Genomic DNA, 21342 nt, shown 5'->3' on the forward strand with positions numbered 1-21342 from the left:
TCTCCTGGTACTGGCAGACTTCATATAATTGAAGGAACAATGAATGGAGCCATGTACAGAGAAATTCTTGAGAGGAACCTGCTGCCATTCACCAGGATGCTGAGGATGAGACGTGGGCGGACCTTCCAGCAGGACAACGATCCAAAGCAAACAGCAAAGGAAACTCGCAGTTGGTTTCAGAGAAAGAAAATCAACTTGTTGGAATGGCCCAGTCAATCACCTGACTTAAACCCAATTGAACATTTGATTATTTTATTTGAAATCTTTATTTCGAACATGTAAATGAATACAAACAAAATAAATAACTAAACAAAATCAAAACATAACTCAAACAAAATAATAACTAAACAAAAGCTAAACATAACTCAATTTACATGTTCGAAAAGGAGTAGGAAGAAGTATACACTTATTTAATCCTACCCCTTTTCCACTACTCAAATGAGTGTACTATTTTAAAACATAAAAAATATATATATATACATATATATATATATATATATATATATATATATATATATATATATATATATATATATATATATATATATATATATATATATGCAAAACAAAAAACAAAAACTATATATGTAAAACATGGCAGGAGCACTCATTCAAGGGTACTACGACTATGCTTGCACCTCATGGTACCAAAGCACCTCAAAGGCGCTAAAAACAAAATTACAAACATCACAAAACAAACTGATCAGACTACTGCTTGACCTTACTCCTAGAACCCACCTCACCCCTGCCCACTTTGACAACCTAGGATGGCTTAGAGTAGACGACAGAGTACAGCAACTTGCAATGGGCCTGGTCTACAAGATACACTACACGACCAAGGTACCCATGTACATGTCAAAATACTTCCCAAAGGTCAGTGAATACCACGACCACAACACCAGAGGGAGCTCCACAAATCATGTTAAACCCAGATTCGACTCAAACAAGGGACTAAACATGTTTCGCAATTATGCCACATCAATGTGGAACGCCCTACCCACAGCTGTAAAGGAATGTGAATCACTACCCACTTTTAAAACCACTCTCAAGGAGCACCTACGTGAGACTGCAACGTGGGTGGACTTTTTTGTTAGCCTGAAGCTATGCCTATAGCATGTAGCCTGGAATACTTTTTGGGACGCTGAATTCAGTATGCAGTAAAGGAATATAGCATCAGCCAATGGACATATCGATCTACCAGATGGCAATCGATAACTGGGAAATCCTTTTTGGGATCCAACCGGCCCACGGTAAGAGCTATTTCACATCAATTACAGCCAGATCGGGCCTTGCTTTCATAGCTAACCAGCCGATCAGCGAATGAGGCCAATGAGGCTAATGCCGTTATTGGTAATCAATAATCAGAAACGACGTCCCCCGCCCCCCCCCCCCCCCCCTTTCATGCATTCATGGTGGACCATGATACCGATTATATGCATTTTGAGTTTTAGCTCTAGCTTGTGTATAGCCGAAACGCCATTCGATTTAACGTTATTAGCTTAGCGCCCTGTATCTCGCCTTCCAGGAAATACCCCAGAACATTGCGGTATAACGTTCATATTCACAACGCTATAAAATGGGAACGTATTGATGAAAAAATTATTTATTTAAGGCATATTGAAGGGACGGTTTATAGTGTCAATTGACAATGACAATGGACAGATAGCAATAATATAAAGTATAGATTTAGCTCTACAAACAGCCTCACGCACAATGAAAGGTTGTTATAAGCTGGCCTTATAGAGTGAGATTAGACGGATCCCAGTGGCCACGAAAGTGTTAAAGGGGAACTATCTTATAAATGGCCTTTTTCAGTGTTTAGCATTGTTTCCTAGCTTGTGATTATGATCTATGTCTCAAAATTCTCATATTGGCGCATTCTTCCAATTCTCCTCTCACAATATTCACCCTCACTGAACTGAGTCGTTTGAAAATGTGCCTATATGTGATGTCATATAGTCACTGCTGCATGTTAATGTTCAGGATAACCAGAACGCGCACAGTGGTTGGAGCCCAGGCTCAAAACAGCTCGAAATCTTGAGGTAGAAAAATGCTGTTTTTGAGGACTTGATTAGAAATACAAAACAATGAATAAAAAAATAATATATATATTACAGAGGTGTTCCATAGACTCACAGGAATTGTGTAAAAGTGCCCAAATAGTGAAAGAAATAGTAAAATAGTTCCCCTTTAACAATTGTGTGTATTGAGCTGTACTGTATTGTACCCATTCTGCAATCTGAGTCAAGAGCGCAAACTTTTACTGTTTATATCATTGAGCAATGAGGAAGCCCACTCAAACATGGGGAGAAACAAGCATACAGAAACAAGCATTTGATCATAAAGTATTCTGTATTTTATTATGACAAATAATAAACAAACTTGAAACTTGAGAACATGCAAACTCCACACAAAGGCTGGGGTTCAAACCCAGGACCTTCTTGCTGTGAGGCGCCAATGCTAACCACTGAACCCAGGACCTTCTTGCTGTGCGGAAGCAGTGCTGCTAACCACTGAACCCAGGACCTTCTTGCCACTGTGCCACCGTGCTGCCCATCCAACATTTGGCCATACGAATAAATGTCATGTTTACCTTTCAAAATAAAAGTTGCCACAAACACCAAGTATTACCCCCAATGTAGCTCTGTATTTGTTTCTTAAAAAAAAAGCATGAAGAAATGTCTTTGACATCATTCTACGACCTGCTTACCTGCTGGCCGCTGGGTCACAAGCAGATAATAGGGACTCTAAGTTATCCGTGTATGAATAACCACTAAACTGCTTGCGCAGACATTAAGAAGGGGAAAAATAACCAAAAAAAAAATCTTTACAGGTGGAAGCCTCAAAGTGAGTATTTAAGAAAATAAGTAAAGTCCAAAAAACAGGACAACACTCAATAAAAAGGTATTGTAGAAAAATAAATAAGCTACAAAGGCAACTCCTAAAAACAGAGTTTATATTGAAAACATAAAACAATAAACCTCCACCAAGGGAGTTTATGTGCCATAAGTAGGCAAAGGACAGTTCCAAAAGGACGCAAGAAACACTACCATAAAGGGCTCAGCCTCTATAAAATAAAGTGTAACATAAGCCAGTAGCCCCAAAACAAGAATGGCTACAAAGAAGGCTAAATGCTGAATAGGGCTGAGAACAGCACTACACTTCAATATAATAAGCCTGACCAAAAGGATAGCCAACACAAGGAAATGAAAAAGCAGTTGACACTGCGAGATCCAAACTTAAATAGACTCAGCTTTGCCATAGGCACAGCTGCACTGAATCAGGTGCAATCAAGCCCACACATCTGCCGACCCATGAGGCAATTAACCACAGAGGCCAGTGATTGACAGCTATCCCTCACAGGAGACGAAATAGACAGCTGTCCCTCACAGAAAGGAAAAATAAAGCAAAAACCATGTATGTGAACAGACAGCAATACAGAGATATTATATGTGTAGCCAGAATACAGTTTCGGTCAGATAAATACAAAAACAGTAATGTTTACATTGGGGTGACATTTGAGACTCCTTATGACCCTCTATCCTGTCAAGCCCCTTCGATTCTATCTAGAGGCGTCCAGTGTATCGGAGAATGTGCCTTGAAAACATTGTGGACATGGGCCTACGCTGTTGACCTTTAAAAGTTCCATAACACATTTTCTCAAAGAGAGCATTTTACATCCTCTTGTACTGAACTATGACGCCATGAAGCAACTTTTAAAGGTCACCAGTGTAGAACCACAGATTACTGTGTCATATGCATCAGACATGGTGGGGGTTTTGAGTGTCTACAATGTGTTTAGGCTGTATTCTTTAACCCTTGTGCCTCCTTAGCAACTATTTCCTGTATTTAGCCTTTTTTTGTGTGTGTTTGTGTGTACAACGGTGGCTGTGTTGATGATTATGTCATGAAATTGTGTCCGTTTAGGGGGTTAGGGTTAGGGTTAGGGTTAGGGTTAGGGTTAGGGTTACCCAGACAGAAAGATTAGGAGAAGGTAAAATCTCATCCCTGTGCCCGTGCCCACCCCAACACTTGCTCAGTGTTGGGGAACAGTCCCCTAACCCTAACCCCAACCCTAACCCTAACCCTAACCCTAACCATAACCCTAACCCTAACACAAACGGAAATATTTGGAATCTTTGATAGAGATGTTGAGTTAGGTTCATAGTGGTATTTATAAAAAAATAATTGGAACGAAATATTACAAATACAATTTTGTATGACCTTGAACGTGATGCAATCTTTTCATGCACTAATGTGCCAACTCTGTCAGTTACCTAACAAGGCACAAGGGTACGTTACTTGAGTATTTACATTTGTAATCCCCTACATTTATCTGAACCCATAGTTACTTTGAAGAAAAAGAGTTTGCATAGAAAACATGATGTGAAAACATGACAAAAAAGATAATGTCATGTATGGAATGAGCCTGACAACCTCAAGAGGACCTAATCAGAGCCGTACCACTTTAACATAACCTTTTGAGGTCAATGCTACTTACTTTTGATACTTAGTGTACATGTACGTACATTCAATATCAAATATCAAATAAAAAAAAGGCAACATTACCATCTTCTCCAGAGTCAGACAAGAAGATAAATATCAATTTCTTCGCTAGCCTACATTAGCACAAATGAACAGACCAGCTACTCTAGGCTAGCTGTTGGCCAAACACACTTCTCCCTGAGGTTTAAGGTAGGGTAGCTGATCCATATCCACTCCCATTCATTTGTGCTAAGCTAGGCTAGCTTGCAGCCGGATAGCTTCCTACTGAAACTGTGTGCTTAAGGTAAATTTTCAGACACACTAGAAACCTATGGGAGTGATGAAATTGGCACAAAATGGCTACCAAGTATCTCTATGTCAAACAAAGGTCTGATATATGAACTCATAGGAAGACAAGAATGACAGGAAGTGAAAGGAGGCGAAACACTATGCTGATGATGAACACCTCTGAATCTGAACACTTCCAACACATTATGAGACACTGTTTGTCTTTGTCTTTCTAGGGTGGGAGGAGTTGAGAGGGATTTGGTGGCTTTGTACTGGAAAAACCTATGAAACTGTTACCAGCATTTAATACATTTCACTATCACTGATGAGGAGGAGGAGGAGGAGGAGGATGAAGAGCAGGAGGAGTGACCCTGTGTGCACCAGTGAGTATCTCATTAACTCTCTTCTGTCTTCTATCTCTGGAGAATTGAGTGGACCTGCATTGAATCTATACAGTACTGTTGCCTTCTTCTGCTGCCCCCCCCCCCCCACACACACACAAACCCCCCCACACACACATATATCATATATACACCCCCCCCCCCACACACACACATACCCCCCCCCCACACACACATATATCATATATACACCCCCCCCCCCACACACACACACACATACCCCCCCCCACACACACACACACACACACATACCCCCCCCCCCCACACACACACACACACACACACAAACACATACCCCCCCCCCCCCACACACACACATACCCCCCCCCACACACACACAAACCCCCCCACACACACACATATATCATATATACACCCCCCACACACACAGATAGATACCCCCCCCCCCCCCCCACACACACACATACATCATATATACACCCCCCCCACACACACACCCCCCCACACACACATACCCCCCCCACACACATATACCCCCCACACACACATACCCCCCCACACACATATATTATATATACAATGAATGTTTGTGTTTTGTTAATTATATATTGTGTATATTATGTTACATAATAATTACAGCACCATACAACAGCATGACTGCTGCCTTACAATTTCATTGAGCTGTAATTAACACAAGGATTCAATGTCCCCAATTACATCAGGGGTGGCCATATTCAAACTCTCATACTCTCAATAGCTGTCAAATGAAATTGATGTGTGAAAAAAAGGTTTATGTGACATGTGTGAGATTATGTGCAAAATAAATCAGCATTGTTTCTTTTGGCGAAGTGCCCCTTTACGTTTTAATTAACTCACTCTTAGCTGAAGAGTCTTGAAGCTGTGGAGGCATGTCTGCAGTGACAACTCATCTTCTTATTGATCACGGGTCATAAGTGATGCGTCACCTGGATATTTGCATAAATTGACGTACACGTCCTCGTATGCATGATGTGACGGCAGGAGTGATGACTTGACCTGCTTGCTGCCCCCCCCCCCAAATGACCAAACAGGGCTGGAATCAAAGGGCGCCTCGTCAGCACTGAACTCCCCAGACATGAGCAGAAGATGGAAGAGAACAGAGAGGACGCTTCGTCAGCAGCCGTGTGTCCAGACATGAGCAGTGGATTGAGAAAGACTGTGAGTGGATGGATGTCAGAACTGGAGTCCCCAGCCGATGATTAAAAACAGACTTCTACTGCCTCATTCGGCTGACGGTAAGTAAGGATTGGTCTCATTCTCCCATGCTGGCATGTGTGTGCATGTGTGCACGTGTGTTTGGGCATGTGTGTGTGTGTGGCTGGCTGGGGTTGCCGTGTCGACGCAGCTTTGTCATATAATTGGTTATCTGCTGTGTCAGGCCCGGGCAATCAAAGTCACGATATCCTCTTGTTCCTGCGGCTGGAGAGTGGTTTAAGCCTGCAGCAGGACAGGTCAGTAGGCTTTACCTTCAGACTCCACACAGCGCCGGGGGAAACTGGGCCAAGCACACCCGACTATAATTAGCCAATCGAAAGAGACGGCTAACAATAGCTTTAAAGGGGAATGCTGCTCCCGCTTTGAGAAATCACGTACATTATTCATAATGGACTCTGTGACTCTGTGACGTCATCAGGTATAGAATCCTGTGCTGCTCCATGTGCGATAAGTGGATAGTCTGACTCACAGGATGTAGACTGTGGCTATAAGCTTGCCTTTGGAACGACTATGTCTGTTGGAATTCTCCGCCATCTGCGATGCTATTTCGCAAGGGCGTTGTCGCTGCAAAGACCACTGCACTTCCACGTTACATTGAGCTCACGGAGGAGAGAGCGGGGGGAGAAAATGAATGAATGTGGATGAGAGCCTTGACATTAAGTGGTTGTAGCTACCGCTGTGGGGGTGCTGGAGACCAATCCCAAATAGTTCGGCACTTTCTCGGCCGAGATATAGTCACTTTTCCGCACCTACTCCCGAACTACGCATGTGCAGATTGATAAACCTAGACTCCGTGGGCAATCTGCGCATGTAGGGAGTAGGTGCGGAAAAGTGACTATAGCTCGGTCGAGAAAGTGCTGATCGACTTGGGATTGGTCGTTCCGTGTTCAGGAGACACAGGCGTATGAAAGTCTATTGGATCATGTCTCCAGCACTCCACCACAGCCGTAGCTACAACCACTTAATGTCAAGGCTCTCATCCACATTCATTAATTTTCTCCCCCCGCTCTCTCTCCCATGATTTCGGAATACCGGAAGTGTTGCGGTGGTCTATCCCGGGCTTAGCACCGCCCAGGATGATTGTGATTGGTTTAAAGAAATACAAACAAGCCAGAGTGTTTTTTCCCCCCTATAGCGGAATGATAATAGGTTCAGCCAGACCTCTCTCCGGCGCTGGTGCTAACTAGTGTGGAGAGAGGTCTGGCTACACGAGACTGATTTTGAATGTTTGTACCTAAAATTAGCTTTACTTTTACATTCAGTTTTAGCGGTGTTCTCAGTTCTGACACCGAAAATGTACCAGTATCCTCAGAAAACCAGCCCAGTGCTCTTTATGATCTTTACTATCTTGACTTCACACACTTGAGTCTTATCTCTCTGGTTTCTGTGGGAGAAAATCATGTTCGTTAATAGACTATTGATTATACTGTCCTGGGCCATAGGGATAATAAATATGAAATATTAAATTGGGGGATGTTTCCCTTTAATGTCATACATAAATCAAATCAAATCAAATTTATTTGTAAGGCCCGACAACACGTTAATGTCCCCATGAGCCGGACACATCTTCTTTAATACTATGATCGCCGCGGACGAGTTTTCACGTCATTCCTAGGCATGCTCATTCTGCCGAAGACTCCGTAACTCGTCTTTGATGTCAATATTTCAAAAATCTGTCATCGAAATCATATTTCCTTTCCGGAGCCCTGAGACACACTGCTGATCTCCTCTCAACTCTCTAGCGGTTCAAGAGCGCCATCTGGTGGCCGATCGGCAGATCGCCAACCGGAAATTAACCTTTGAACCGGTAGTGCTCATCCATATGTGGTCCGGCCACTCGCTATCGTTAGAGAGACTCCGTATTGACACAGTGAACATCGATCGGTGCAAATAACTCAAAAAAACAACATGATTTGGACGTATATACTATTATACAACCTGGAAATGGATCGGGCATTTCTCCATCCCATAATAGAAACAATTCTGTTCCACGCTCATCTGCCAGCGGCGCGAGGAAGCCACGGTAAGATTCAGCGTTATTTTCTAACGTCTTCTATACTAACTGATCTGATGAACATATGACCCACTCTGGATGAATCATCTAACGCTGCCCACGGAATTATAAACGATCCCCCGCCCATCCGGTCATCATCAGATGATGCGTAGAAACTTCTAGAACCACGTCCAGTTTTTTATCTCGCACAGATTCCTACCAAACTGTATTTGATCATCAATATAATGCATTTAGGGCTATAAATCACGTTCTGAAGAAAGCTGCAGAAAACGATAAAAACATACTTATACTTTAGACCATATTTTAGTATGAATATGTGAATGAAAAAGTTTAACGTTGCTACACCCTGAACAATACATATAGGACATTGAATGGGCCATAATAATGGCAATTTAGCAATAGAATTTAAAAAGTTATAGCCCTGCAAAGAAGGGGAACTTCTCCATAGACAAATAGAGCTGGCGAGGGATGGTAAATTATGAATTTAACCCATGGCGATTAAAGTGTTAAACAAGTCAAGAAGAAACATCACAATAAATCAAGAACAAAACAAAAACACCATGAAAAGCCAAAATAAAATGTAAAATAAATAAATGAATGCAACACTCCCAGACATACCCAACGTGAGGTAAGGAAAAACTCACTAAAAACCAAGCAATAGGAAAAAAGCACCACAGGCAATGTGGAGGGGAGAAACCTTAGAATGGCCGTTCATGCACACACACACACGCACACGCACACACACACACACACACACACACATCTCATATATCTCACATATGATTCAAATATTAAAGGGATAGTTCAGATTTGTTTTTACATGATGTGGTATGAAACACTAATCAGTAGGGTTGGGCATCGTTTGGATTTGAACGATTCCGGTTCCCATTCCGATTCTCCATATCGATTCCTGTTCTAAACGATTCTCGATTCCGATTCTTTGAGGTGCAGGTCAAAACAGGTCACAGCTTATTTCGCAGGAGAATTTTTTTTAAATCTTAAATTTTTTTTCATACTATTCACATTTTCAGTTGACTTGATACAGTTTAATTTGGTTGCTGTACTGTAACTAGGGTATTAATTAACAAAGTAAAAAAAAAAAAAAAATTTACTTCCGGTTCCAGAACCGGAAGTTAGGAAACGGTTCCTATTGGTTTTCGGTGCCCAACCCTACTAATCAGCAGAGTAAACGATGCATAGCCATTAGCTGACTTACTGTTTCCCACTGTTCCATGGTCCAAGTTCTGTCTGTGTTCTGTCAGACAGAAAGACCATCCACAACAGAATACAACAGTCCTTTTGTATTTCCAATGCTGGATTCTTCCGGGTGGGTTGGGCTGCCCTTTTTGTTTTTTTTCATGGAGGTCCTGAGCCCATTTTAAGTGCAGAGGACGGTAAACTAAAATCTATATCCCCAGAATACATCAACAAGCGGCAGTTCCCGGGGTTCAAGCCAATATGGATCATTAGGATTGTGAAATAAGTTCACACACATGGATCAGCAGTGTTGTGAAAAATGTCCTGAGAGTCTTATTGGACAAAAAGCCATTGTTATAAATCGTATAGCTTTACGCTCTGCTCTATTGGAACTATCCCTTTAATCATTCTATCAATGAAAAAACTTTCTCCACATGTACACACCTACTCACCTCTGCCTGGCCACACCCACATCCGCTCCTATATAAGCGGGGTCGTGGCCACACAATCGGCTCCTTCCCTACTTTCACCACTGTGAAGGTCGTGTATATCACCACTTTAGTTTAGTGCTAAAAGTAGTAAGTTGGTAAAGGAGCTGCGTTGACATTGTATCTTTGTTTTTTCTCTATCACAAATTTTCGAGAAAATAAAGCGATAATGTCTTCACCACCGGAGGGCCTAGACGACTACAGTTCTACCCTCCACCAGCGCTTCACTGTCGTGGCATCCTCCGTGCATCGTGGGGCGTTCCTGGCTCCACGGTTGTGGCAGGCAGGTGCGTCTGAGCGGCGCCCGGAGGGGAGTGTGCTTCGCAGAGGGGCCGTTGAGCTCCCATCTCCTGTGAGATGGCCGAGTTTCGGCTCTGGTTCCCCCGCCGGAGGGCAATCGGCCGATAGGCGGACAGTTCCTCTGGTGGCCGAGGATTTGCGTTGCAGACTCTTCGCCTCGGCTCGTTTCTCGTCTTATGACGGCGAACAGCGGGGGTGAACGGCCTAGTGGCAGTGTTGTGCTAGCTCCGAGCCAGAATTCCCCCGCCTCTTCTCCATATCCGATGGAAATTGAGGATTACATGGAGGAGGCGGGGGCTTTTTTGTTCGAAGGCCCGGCGGAGACAAGACACTCTCCCCCTCGGGGAGTGGCAGAGAGTGCTACGTCTTCCTGGGGACCCTCGTGCTCCGGGACTGGGTTAAAGTCTCCACCCCCGAAACAAGATGCCCTGCTATCTGCCGCATCGGATGCTGGCTCCCGCTTATCGTTTGGAGATAGTGTGTGCAGCCTCCCAAATGCGAGGGACGCGAGTGATGTGGAAGAAGGTATGCAAGGGGAGTTGCTTGCCTTGTTCACCAAGCTCATGGCAGCCGCCGCAGCCGCTAATGGCGTGGTGTTGCCGCAGCCACTGCCGGCACCTGTTCCCGATGACATGATAGGTCATCTCTGGCAACGCCGTCCTGTAAGGGAGGCAGGTGTTGTCTGCCCATTCTTCCCATCAATGGAGGCTTACGTTGCGCGGGGACAGGTAATTTCCCGCATCGTCTGCCTTACCCCCGCCTACGTGCCAGTCACGTGGGTGGTGGGTTTGGTCCAGGGGCTAAAGGACGGGGTGCCTCGACTTGATAGCCCGATGGCATCCATCCTTTGCCCCGAGATGGTGTGGGAGTCATTACGTAAGCCATACGTAAGCCATTTCCCCAGGCGAGATCGGCTAGGCAGTTGGCTATGTGGCGTGACCAGGTGTACATCGCCTCGACACAGAGCCTGGCTGCAACCTCCAACATTGCGCAGCTGGCGTGCTACATGCCGGGGCTGATGGCGGGCGGGGTGGTACTGGACGACCGTCAACGGTACCTCCACACCCAGGCGGCTGGAGCCATCCTGCACCTGACTCAGCTGCAGGCGATAGCCGCCGGGAAGGAGCGCGCCCTGGCCACTCTCATCCAGCGCCACCTTTGGTTGGAGCAGGCGGGGGTACCGGACCAGAGGAGGATCCCACTGCTCACGGCCCCCCTCTCCGATGCTGGACTTTTCGGGTTGGCTATGCAGCAGATGACGGCGGCCTGCAGAGAGATGGAGGAGGAGCGCTCCCTGCTCCAACCCCACTTTCCCCGACCCGATGCCACTGCGACTGGAGACGTGAGGCGGAGACAACGCTGTCAGAGGTCTGCGGCCGTCGCCACCGTCACCACCGCCGCTGCTGGGCCTCCAAGGAAGAAGGCCAGGAGTGGAGGAAGAGCCGCTACCGCTGCAGCCAGTCGTCCGGTAGGGATCGACGTGGCCAGACGGCTCCTCAGCACCGTTCCTCCAGGCCGGCTGCCCGTGGGGGCAAACGGCATCCTGCACGCGGCGGGCGACGCTAGTGACTTTCCCCTGTTTGCCCCTGTCCCCCCCCCCCCCCTCAAATATGATTTTGTTATTAAATAAAGGGTCCCTCCTGGAGAGGGACTATTTTTTGTTTACAAAACCTGTGTTGATTCACTGTATATTTGGGGATACGATACATGCAATTAAAAAACCCACAGCTAATGCTGGGGTTGCGATCTTGCTTAGAGAGTGGTGCAGTTTTCTCGGAAAATTGCTTTGGTCGCTATTATGTATAAACTTAGCAAGGCCTGTAGCTAGCACTTGGTCGAGGACTTATGTCTTCTCTCTTCCTATAAGACGGCGTTCTTCTTACGGTAGTGAGAGTGAACTTATGCCTTTTATTGTGTAAAGAGGGTTGTGTGTGTTCGTGTTTTACGTTTAAGTACACTTGGCATTGCGTCCACAACTGGGTTGGGTGTTAGCCTACAGAAGTTGTGCATATATAGCTATTGAACCGAGGTCCTTTGGTCCCTCTCTTTGGTCTGTTATTTTTTCTTTACTTAAGGGTAAAGATATAAATGTCGGGTGGCAAGTTTTTCGCACATAAGCCTGAGCCGTGTATAAAGCCAGTTTTTTGCACAAACGAGGTTATCGTCTGTGGCTGGCGTGCAGAATGTGAAGCTATTACCCTAGCAGGTATATGCGCTTTCATGTAGCGCTCTACAACTGGTGTCACGGCTCTGCTTTGTTATTGCATCGTATCGGGGGTGAGGGGTCATGAGGGGTGGACTGATAAACCCCCCCCCCCCCTTTTTGGATATTGTTGTATCCTTTACGACACTGATTGGCCAGGAGGTTGGTCCTCCTGGGGGGGTTCCCTGGGTTCCACTCCATATTAGGATGGGTGGGTCACAGGATTTCCCCGGCCATGGAAGACGTCACTAGGCGCGTTTTCCTATTGGCCATGAGACATATCCGTGAGTTTCAGGGTCTGTGCTGCAGACCGCTGTCATTGTCAAAGTTGGATGATGCGATGCATTCAAAGACTGTTTGTCTTCTGCTCTGCTCTCTATTAAAAGTGTGTATTGGACCATTGGTCACTTGGTCCAATTATTACATATATATTTTTCAATTGTTTACTCACGTAGAGGTCTCTCTGGGGGAACCTCTGTCTTCCCCTCTTACATAATGAGCAGAATTGACGGTTGTTTACCCCCAGGCTCGTCATATGAGACCCGTATCTGTGTCTTATAGGCCGGCTTCCTGCTGCTCGTCCCAGACAGCATGGAGGAAACGTTGTGTGGTGTTTCTTGTTAGAAATTCACCGTCGCTGTTTTCGGGTTCTCGACAAGCATATACGCTGGTTTATGAAATCAGCCTATGGTCTTTCGAGACCGATTGGCGCTGGCCCTGGATGCTTTCTATGTTGAAACCACCTTGTAGGCCGGCGCGCCTTGGTTGACCAAACATCATAAAAACTGCGTTTTTTATGCGGTTGGCTGGGAGGGAGACTTGTCTCTACCGAGCGCCAGTGCACTAGGTTAGACTCGACGGCTAACGTACATCTCCGGGGGGAGATGACAGAGTAGATCAAAATGTTGGCGGAGGGGTCTCACGCCCATTAGGTGGGCCACCAGGAGCAGTGCGTTCGCGTACTGACCGTCTTGGTGGCGCCCTCTGTGATGTTTTGGATCGACACGCGTACCTACCCCCCTCTTAGGACTGGGGATGGTGGCGTGACTAGGACACAGGACTGGTTCTGGTCGCGCCGGACCGGATCGGTTAACCCGTTGCCCGCCGGGGCGCAGATCTGCAGTTCTGGTACCCCAAAGGACTTTGTGCTTTTCCGGGGGGAAAATGCCGGGTCGGGCCGGACGTCTCGGGGATTGATGTCATGAATGTGTGTGTCATATGGATGCCACCACGAGTTGCCCTTAACAGTGACGTGCTTGGTCCTTTCTGTGTTGTACCTTGCACTATGTTAAGGGGCTTGGTCCTTCTCCATTTGTTACACCCCTCCCTCCCTGCTAAGCCGGGGATGGGAGGGGGCTGTCGGGGAGGTTGTCTGTCAACTCCTCTATGCATCCCTGTGTAGGTCCCAGTCCGCCAGGCCCAGGTCGGGCCTCGTCCTCGATAACCTGTTGGCCTGGGTTAATTAACCCTTTTGAAACCTGAAACGCTTGAATTGCTTTATAGCCTGTGTATACGCGCAGTTATGTTTCTGGGGTTTCTTAGTGGATTAAGGGAGCAACCGCCTCCTGTTAAACTAAACATAGGGGGGTGGTTGGCCCCCCGGTGTGTTGGTAGCAGAGTCGACTCTCGGGTTGAGGCCGGGCCTGACCCCGTCTGTCCGAGAGTATGCCCCTGCATCTTTCGTGACGTCTGCCAATTGTGTCAGCCTCTTCTCTGAACCTCGACCCTGCTGGATTAATAAATGGGTGGGGTCGGGTTTCGTGGAGATTGTGACATGGTGCACAGCATACCGAACACCCCTTCCGCTCCGCTGCTACGGCCTTGCCACAGGGTTAGGTTTCTTTGAACCCCGACCCCGTGATGTTGGGGGCTGTGACGGGTTTTTTTTGCTTCACGTCCGTTCCCTGGTGGCATGTGGGATGCACGCTCGAGTGGTCGCGGGCCCTTCTAAACAAAGGTAAGTCCCACGGTCTGCTCACCCTGTGCGTTTGAGGTGCTAAACCCTCTTTGCACAGTCAGGTCCGATCTCCCTCCCGTCCCCCGCTAGGGGGGGCCGGGGGGCTCGGATCGTCCCCGGTATTCTGATGGTTGTAGGGGGCCTCAGCGGGTACATCTGTCAAGCTTTTCGCTCTGCTCAGCTTCTGTGTTCCAATAGAGCAGAGCGTAAAGCTATATGATTTATAACGAAGGTTATTCTATAACCCTAGTTATATGAGTATAGCGAGCGCTCTGCTCTGACTCACTGAGGACCCCACGGTCTTCACTTTTTGGTGGTGAAAGACTTGGGAAGGAGCTGATTGTGTGGCCACGACCCCGTTTATATAGGAGCGGACGTGGGTGAGGCCAGGCAGAGGTGAGTAGGTGTGTACATGTGGAGAACGTTTTTTCAGAGCGCTCGCTATACTCATATAACTAGGGTTATAGAATAACCTTCGATATATAGACCTGTTCGCTGTATACGTCAGACTCAGTGTGTGTGCGAATCACCGGAGCAGAAAGGAACGTAATCCTGGTCAGAACAACCAACGGGGCAGACTACAATATATTTGCATTTGTTAGCCATTCTAGCGATCTAAACAATCAATCCATGCCAAAGCTAGATATGTAAAAGGTGAAATTTGGCAAAATGACATCCAGCTGTTTTCGTTTGAAACCACTTTTAGTCAGGGGAGTGCCAAGGTTTCTTCATAGAGCCCCGTCGTATTCTTTTAGCGCAGCAGCCCGCGCAGGTCCGAGGAAACTCAGTTGGTATTGCTGATTGGCTCGAACACGGTATGTTTGTAATGTATACAGTGAACAGGTCTATAGTCTGATATCTGTTAGGCCAGACACATTTTGTACATTTGTAGCACCACCTAGTGGTCAATTTGAATGAAACGTTCAGGTAATGTTTTGGGTCCTTATGCAGACATAATGCATGCGTTTTGTGATGATCAGCCTAATGGTTGTTGACTTAGTTCTATTTATGTGCTGAGCCATGCCTTTTTGAAGTTTATTGGTCAATATCTTCAAAACGCAATAAGATATATATATATATATATATTTTTTTTTAAACATAAACATAAACATAACAACAAATTAGACACACAAGCATTAACAGTAAACATCCAATGAAATCAACATTTGAATCATTATAAATGTAGTTTACGAGATATATACCTAATACTTGCTATCTAATACCATACAAACATATGCTCCTGCTCGCTCACCCCCCCGGACCCCCACTTGGATAATCCATCCATTTTCATTAGTTTCTAACCAGGCACTACACTTCATATGCTAGCTTTTATTCTCTCCACCACTTCTAACCAGATTGCAATGTTGGTTTCACTGACACCTAAAATTCTTGCTGTAGATATTTCTAGATAAATCACATTGAGATAGGTAAGAACCCATACCTTCCGGCAATTTTTTTCCGGTTGAATCCATCGTGATGCTATCAGCTTTTTAGCAGCTGTGAGACCGGATAAAACTAGTCTCTTTAGCTGTATAGGGGCTGCAAACTGAAATACATCATTCAACAGCAATACAGAGGGATGTACAGGTATGTTCAGAAATAAGAATACTGATAATTGCTGGGACACTTCTTTCCAAAATATCTTAACCGGTGGGCAATCCCAATACATGTGCATGAATGTACCCTCATCCCCATTTGTACATAAGGAACATAGGGAGTCTTGTTTAAGTCCCATTCTGTTCAATCTTATAGGAGTCAGGTATGTCCTATGAATATAATTAGATTAATTTGTTGATGGTCCGGGTTATGTGACGCAATTCGAACGTTTGCCCAGACTTCTTGCCAATCAAAATCTATTTCCAAGTCTGGTATATCCCTCCTCCAGACTGAGTCTAGGGGGAGGATTCCATACGAAGACGTTAGTAAGTGATGATAAAAATCAGATACGAAGCCTCTCTATGTCTCTCTTTCATAGAAGAATTTGTGATATCTGTGGTGCTCAATTGGTATCCTTAATGGGACTCCATGAGCCTTCAAACAATCCAATAACTGTGCGTAAAAATAATATGTGGAACTGGTGAGGTTACATTTTTTATGTATATCTTGATAGCTACAAAAACTCTGTTTGTTGAAAACATCTCCCAATGTGTGTATGCCCTGCTTTTCCCATTTGGGGTATCTTATAGGTTGTTTTCCAATAAGGAGTGCATTGTTATTGAATAGGGGAGTATGGCTATGCCATTTATGTTGGTTAGAATATTTTTTTGTGTGTTTCACGCCATATCCGGATCACATGTGTAATAAGGGGGCCAAATTTCAATTCACATTGCTTAATTGATAATATGGTGTATACTATGTCCTGCAGTCTATGTGGTGCTACTATATTTTCTTCTAAATTTCTCCAGGATACAGATGCTTGGGAGTCAAACCAGGTTGTCAGTGGTCTTAAAGAGTACGCTTTAAAATAGTGGTAAAAGTCTGGAAATGCCAAACCTCCGTCGGCTTTGTTTCTCTGTGCGGTGGATCTTTTTATTCGTGGAGGTTTGTTATTCCAAATAAATGTATATGCGGTGGAGTGTAATTTTTTCCAGTAACCATCAGGAGGGGGTAACGGTAACATTGAGCTAATGAAGTTGATTCTAGGTAAAACATCCATCTTAACTATTGATACTCGTGCCTGTACTGAGTTTTTAAGTTTGGACCACCTGTCAAAGTCATATTTGATCTTATCTTGGAATTTTGTGTAATTGTACTTCACCGTTTGGCTTATAGTAGGGAATACCTCAATTCCTAAACATCTGAAGTGTTTAACCATTGGTATTTTTTCTGGAAGGAGTATATTCTTTGCAGGGGCATTAAGTGGAAGGAAAGCCGACTTTGGCCAATTTATCCTAAATCCCGATAGATTGCCAAAGTTATCAATCAACTTGAGAAGATGAGGCATTGAGGTGTTAGGGTTTTGCATGAACAATATTACGTCGTCCGCATATAAACTAATATGATGTTGTGTGCCCTTAATTGCTATTGGTTCTATGGATTGGGATTGTCTTATATATTGTGCTAAGGGCTCTAATGATAAAGCGAATAGTCCGGGACTAAGAGGGCAACCCTGTCTGGAAGAGCGCGATACCGGAAAGATTTCGGAGGTGATTATACCTGTTGTAATCATGGCCGATGGGTCTTTGTATAATACTTTAATCATATCAATGAATCCTTTTCCTAACCCTATCAACAAGCCTTATGCAACCTTTAATAAGATTGTTCCACTAAGGATCCACAGCGAATTGGCAGCAATTGGACCTACGGTTAATGAGATGTCAAAAATGTGTTTTTCATAAAATTCAAGATGGCGGGAAATCCAATATGGCAGACTTTATGGGTCCTTGAGGCAAATTTGTAGAAGGAGGATAGATGGATGGCCACGTTTTGTGTAAATCTGATATATAGCATAGGTGTTGTTCAAAAGTGGGTCAGGCTAACTACGCCACCTGTGTTGACTCGTGGTATAACCTCCCAGAACATGCCAGTCATCTCTTGTGTCTGTGGCCTGAATGAGGACTCGGTGGAGGAGTCAAGAGATAAACCATGCTCCCCGCCTCTTTGAACAGCAGGCAGCCTGCCGGATTACCGACCAATCCTGGCAGGGCTCCGATTGGCTGTCGAGTGAGGGATGAGTCACCTGGGACAGCTGGGACATAGTAAAGGGGTTTGTCAGTCTGACGTGGCGAGTGAAGGCTACAGTCTGACGTGATGAGCGACGGCTACAGCGCATGACCAGGCAGGCACACAGAGTTTGACACCAACCTTTTAAGGATTTACCTCAGTCACCTTGTAGCCTGAGCTGCTAAGTGTTTCTAGAAAGCCTGACAGTTTACCTGATGATATTACTATGATATTACTATGACATTACTATGACATTTACTATAACATTATTTTGGTCGCATTACTATGACATTTACTATGACATTAATATGACATTACTATAACATTACTGACATTGCTATGACATTGCTATGGCATTACTATGACATTGCTATAACATTACTACGACATTTACTATAACATTACTATGACATTAATATGACATTACTATAAGATTACTATAACACTACTGACATTGCTATGACATTGCTATGACATTACTATGACATTGCTATGACATTGCTATGACATTTAGTATGACATTTACTCTGACATTTACTCTACTATGCAGAGAGTGGGATGGCATTCCACTGTCAAACATCTCTGCCCAAACAGGAAGTAAACACACGGCGCAACCTTTACTAGTATTATATTCCTTTATCAGATTGAATAAATAACACTATTACCCCCCCCCCCCATATTTTTTTGTCTCTTTTATGAATAAGAACTGAAAATGTGTTGAAAAAAGCTCAATAATTTAATTGCATGGCATCTATACAATGTTGTTTTTTCACTGTGTCCATGGAAACGGCAATGAATGAAGTCATAAAGGTCTAGTTTCCTTACGCAGAAAAGACATAGAACTAATAGTCTGTTTACCTTTCTGATAACTACATCACGGCATAACTCATAAATGGCAAGCTTAATCTTTGGTTAATTGTGATACTCTGTATGCACCCAATTCAATGTTATTATAGCCACATTTTCTTTCAAATTAAATTGGTCGCAATTTTCAATTACAAATTAGTGATTTAGCTGACGCTTTTATCCAAAGCGACTTACAGATTGTGAACAACATGTCCCCAGGAGGGGTACATCTCTCGCAGCTAAGGGTCATGGCATTGTTCGTCAAATAGTATCAAGTGTATAGTAGTATAGACATATTAGCAAGATAGGTAGTAGTATAATTATTATTATTATTATTATTATTATTATTATTATTATTATTATTATTATTATTATTATTATTATTATTATTATTATATATATATTTTTTTATGCTCGTTATTATTATTATTATTATTATTATTATTATTATTATTATTATTATTATTATTATTATTATTATTATTATTATTATTATTATTATTATTATTATTATTATTATTATTATTATTATTATTATTACCCTACCTACTTTCATACACTTCCAATGAAATTCATATGTCGGTTCTATGATGCTAGAGTGATGCTCTGTTGTTGTGAGCGACACACTGCTCTGTTGTTCTATAAGGTAACTTAGAACTGTACTTTGTAAAGAAACTCAAAGTGTTAAGAGCGATGGAAACTCAAAGTACTAAGAGCGATACACTGCTCTGTTGTTATATATTTTTCTTTATTGAACAACCTTATCACACTTACTGTCCGTTCTATCTTATTATTTTTAGCCTATTTTAAACTGAATCAAACCGCACTTTTTTACTCTATCTAATCTATTAAATTTTATTATTTGTATTTCTGAAGAACTGTGATTTGCCTAACCTTGCTACCTCTCTATCTCTTTATTTATTTTTTATGCTCGCTTATGCCTGTATTTTTTACTGTTGTGAAGCACTTTGATCTGCAACCTCTGTATGAAAAGTGCTATACAAATAAAGTTATTATTATAGTATAAGAGTAGTAGCATAGTATTAGGGTAAATAATAGTAAAAATACAGTAAGTAAGAGGGTTCGTTTATTTATGTATTATTTATTATTATTATTATTATTATTATTATTATTATTATTATTATTATTATTATTATTATTATTATTATTATTATTATTATTATTATTATTATTATTATTATTATTATGACTTTAATATTTATATAAACTAATATTTTTTCAGATATTATTTCAGATATAGTTTGAAAGTTGGCCAGGTTTCAGCTGTCCTGACTGTGGTGGGGAGTTCATTCCACCATTGTGGAGTGAGGACTGAGCATAGCCAGATGTCCCGATTTGGTAAAAGGTTTTGCCCTCTTGGGCAGAGGTGTTTCGTAGGCTGTGACGTTCAGGTGTAGAGAAAGCTCTGCAAAGGAGTGTGGCGAGGCTTTTCTTTTCTCATGGGTGCTGTAGTTACCATGGAAACAAGTAAAGATTATGATATAAAACACATTTTCTTGGTTTAAAAAGTAAAAGCATTGCTTGTAACAGTATATAATAATTTATACCTCTGTCAAAGAGTATGAACCTACACAATATGGTTTGGCTGTAATACTAGTATTTGTGATATTCAATGGGGGGAAGTTCCAGGTGGAACCTCAGTCCCCAGGTCTATAAAGGCAATGCCTAGTCTTTTCCTGATCTGGTCTGAGACTCTCTTCCGCCATCTTGAGTTTGAAACAGGCACTGGCATCCAAACGAGATGGTTCTAATCTTGTACATTGAGGGTTGGGCTCAATTCACTTTCAATTCATTATCAATTCAAAATGTAAACAGAAAATGAAAATTTTATTTACTCTTGACTGAACATTCATTATCATTTACTTGTCAGTAGCTTAGACAGGACAACCTTCTCATGCCCAAAGTTTGAAATGTTTAATTCATATTGGAATTTTGGTTTAATTCAAAGTGAACTGAGCTCAACACTGACTTACATGTATCTGTGAACTGCATTATATAAGGGATAATCAACGAGTAAGTGTGCGTTAACCGGTTTTAAGGCACGGCATGGAGCACACAGCAGCACACAGCAGGAGTGCCTTAAAAGCGTTTACCGTACACCTACAAGTTGATTATTCCGCTTCTACCGTGGTCATTTGCCAACAATATAAAATATTTGGTGAAAGTTTTGCACTTTGCCAGTCATTAGTTTATCAAGTCGATAAGTCAGCTGTGCTTCGCCAATTACGGTCTTTGTCCTAAAGAACAAGGTTATTGGATTGATA

The sequence above is a fragment of the Notolepis coatsorum genome (assembly GCF_963971535.1).
Source record: "Notolepis coatsorum genome assembly, chromosome: 6".
Lineage (NCBI taxonomy): Eukaryota > Metazoa > Chordata > Actinopteri > Aulopiformes > Paralepididae > Notolepis > Notolepis coatsorum.